The sequence below is a fragment of the Budorcas taxicolor genome, chromosome 9 (genome assembly GCF_023091745.1).
Source record: "Budorcas taxicolor isolate Tak-1 chromosome 9, Takin1.1, whole genome shotgun sequence".
Lineage (NCBI taxonomy): Eukaryota > Metazoa > Chordata > Mammalia > Artiodactyla > Bovidae > Budorcas > Budorcas taxicolor.
The window spans coordinates 19120608-19124365 of record NC_068918.1 but is presented as its reverse complement, the minus strand read 5'-3'; positions in this window follow the sequence as shown (position 1 = coordinate 19124365).

Genomic DNA, 3758 nt, shown 5'->3' with positions numbered 1-3758 from the left:
AATCCTTGAGTATATGTATAAGGTGATTTTAGAATCTAATTAAGGTTTTTGATACTGTTCTTAAAGCTGGTGGAATAAAGCTATCTGAAAACCAGGGACAGGTAGGCGTAGAGTTAAATTTGGATATTTTTTTCTGCCATCTTTATATATATATATTTTTTAGTGAGATTATATATACTTGAAATAAAATAATCCCTTAAATTAACTCTTTTAGGCCTTATATGAAATTTAAAAATATTTCTTGATAAGTATGAATTTTCCCCTGTTACTACATTTAATGAGATAATTTAGGTGTTTCTAGGTAAGTGATTTACACAAATGTCAGAGTTCTTTGCAGTGGGATAGTGGTGATAAAAAATGCTCACAGGCTTCTGACAACTCATTTTATGCCTCAGTTGCCTGCTCCTCTTGTCTTTCTTCCTGACTTCAGGCATTTTGGAAGGCCTAGCTCTAGCTTTGCTTTTAGAATGATACGTTTTGGAGTGGATAAATCAGTTGGTCAATAAATATTGACTGAATGCATGCAATGGGATTTGTACAGAGTTTGGTGTTATGGAATATGTAGGGAGAAAAAAGCTTCCCTCCACCCTCGAAGGTCCATGGCTGGGTCTGGAGATTAAACTAATAAAGACAGAGTAACAGGAGAAAAACATGCAGGTTTATTTAATTTTTGTATGTCACAAGCGTCTTCATAAAAGAAGCCCAGAAGAAGCAATTTGCCCTGAGTACATGTGTGGTAGGTTTGAAGAGTGGGCGATTGTGTAGAAATATGAAAGGTTGTAAGCGCAGTAAAATGGAGGAAGCTTGGTAAGCCTGTTAAAATTCTTGGCATCTCCTGTCCTCAGAGATGAGGGTGCTCTTTTACTCTGGGTGTATAGAGGACACCTTTTACATGAGAGTTTTGTGACCTGTTTCAAGGGAGAAGGCTGAAGGGAGGTCAAAATGACTTTGCTTCTGCTGTGTTTTCAAACTCCTTCAGTTTAAAATATTCAGTGTGTCAAGGTGCCATATTTAGGGGTAGCATGTCCTGAACCCCATCAAATTCAAAACAGGAAGATAATGATAAGCAGCTTTTCTTCCCTCTGGTCAGTAATACTAAAATGATTAGATTATCTCAGGGAACTTTCACCAATGTGGCAAGTCCAGTTGAGTGTTGAAACAAGGATAAAATTTAGATGATTGAACATCAGAGTTGAAAAAAGAGGCAGGAGCCTGGATTGATCTGAGACAGAACTCTCTTGTTTATTTATTTACTTAATTTTTTGCCATTTTGTGTGGCATGTGGGATCTAAGCTTCCCCACCAGGGATCAAACTTGTGTCCCTTGCAGTGAAAGTGCCGAGTCCTAACCAGTGGACCACCAGGGAACTGCAGGACTCTGCTGTTTAGACTGAAGTTTTTATGTAGGTGTTGTGCAGGTTATGAATGGATAGAGTTAGTGAAGATTATGGACTTTGATGTTTAGTGTAATTTTTAAGAGTTCAGCTGCTGGAATCAGATTCTCAAATGCTGACTCTACAGTTTGTGTCTCCTTGCACAAATTGCTTCACCTCTCTGGACCTCACTTTCTGAATCTGTTCAAGGAGGATGATAGTAGTACTTACCTCATTGACTTGTTGGGAGAATTAAAGTAATTAATACGTGTAAAATGATTATAATAGTCACCTGCACCTGTTAAACACTCAATAAATGTGACTTTTGTCATTAGGAAGAGTTTTGAAAACTGACGGAGGAGTTTAAGTTTTATGTGATAAGTGACAGCCAACATAGTTTCTTTATTATATAGTGACGTGTTCTAAGCATCATTTAAGGAAAAATTGTTAGAGAATATTGGGCCAGTTCCCATAGAGGAAAGCTTTAGTTGAGCTGTAACAGGACATACCTGGTTTTAAGATAATGAGAGCCTAGGATAATAGCTACAGTAAAAATGATGATAAGGAAAAAAAAAGACCAAAAAAATGTATTTTCCTTATAAAACATGTTTGATAAAACTGTCAGTACTCCTGTTGATAAAACAAGATCTCCAGGTCAGGTATGAAGAGATAGCAACTTGGTGCTGCTTCCATCATGTGGTGAGAGTGAAAAGAACGGGTGCATAGCTGATAATGGATGATCTTCCCAGGAGTGATTGTTGAGATGGAATGACAGTTAGGGTCTTGGGCAGAGTGGTGGAGAGGGTGCTGGGTCAGAGTTCTCAGGGAGGGAGGGGGGAGTGTTAGGAGGCAGTCAAGTTGGGAGAGGAAAGCTATTCAGGCAATGGCACCCCACTCCAGTACTCTTGCCTGGAAAATCCCAAGGACAGAGGAGCCTGGTGGGCTGCAGTCCATGGGGTCACTAAGAGTCGGACACGACTGAGCGACTTCACTTTCACTTTTCACTTTCATACATTGGAGAAGGAAATGGCAACCCACTCCAGTGTTCTTGCCTGGAGAATCCCAGGGACGGGGGAGCTTGGTGGGCTGCCGTTCATGGGGTTGCATAGAGTCGGACACAACTAAAGTGACTTAGCAGTAGCAGTAGCAGGAAGTAAGTAGTAGGAAAAGAAGGCAAAATATATAGACCATTTCTTTAGAACCTGGGAGGCAGAATCCTTGGAGTTTAGTTGTAGATTTGCTATTAACTTCATGACCTTTGACAATTTATGTGTTACTAATAGAATTTATCTGCACATAACTGAAAGTACTCATTTTTACATTTAGGAAGCACTTTGACTTTTTGGATTATCTTATATATACAGTAGTATCCGTATAGCAAATTATCGGGATCCTGAAAAGAAGTAAAAGGGCTTCCTGCACATGCAGGCTGACCCAGCTCACACAATTCATGCACCAACTAAGTGACTGAAGCTGATATACATGAAATGATTATTATCAGTTCTTATAAACCATAGAAAACCATTTGAAGGCGTAGGGTGAAGAAAAGAAAGAGCTTTATGGTAGGTACACCAATGGCAGTGACAACTATATTACCTAGTAAAAACCTGAAAGGGCAAAAGATAAGTGTAGCATTTGGGGACAGTTTGAGGGGAGAGTACCATCGGCTCTGATTCACCTCGCCTTGCATTTGAGGGTGTTTTTATAGGAGCTTAAAATAACTTTCAAAGTAATTTGCAGTTTAAAAGTTAGTGTCCCAGTTAGAAAGTGAAGAGTTTGAGCTTCAGAACTAGATCTCCTGATTTGGAGTTGGGATAGCAGGTTGGGTGCCTTTCTGCTTCCCTGCCTGAATGAAAGGTTGAGTTCACTGTGCTCTGTTTCAGAAAAGTGAGGCAGTCCACGATAGCTTTTTGAAAGATATCCAGTCATTAAGACTAAACCAGAAGGATTTTTAAAGAGATAACCTATTATTTATGAATTAGCAACTACATTCAAAAGATATTCTAGTTTAGAATAGGTTATTGATACTAGTTAATTGACAAGGTTCATCTAAAATTCTGCTTTCAAAGTGTAATAATATATTGGCACTGATTTTGAACATAAAATTAGGTACCACTGAGAACGCTGTGGCACTTAGCCCTAAATTTGGCAGTTATTCCATATCAAATTCTTATTGTTGACAATGGATAATTTTTTTTTCTCAGATACTATTAAAGGGATCATTAGAATATTCAGAATGGGTTAAAATGGGCATATTAAGCTGTCCTAAGCAGCATTTAAGTTGAAATTTGCTTTGAAAAGCACTTAAGCTGACTCTGTTGTATACTTCAGTAACTTTGGTTGTACCAAAACACCTTATCTGTGATCTATTAATATCTCCCACTGT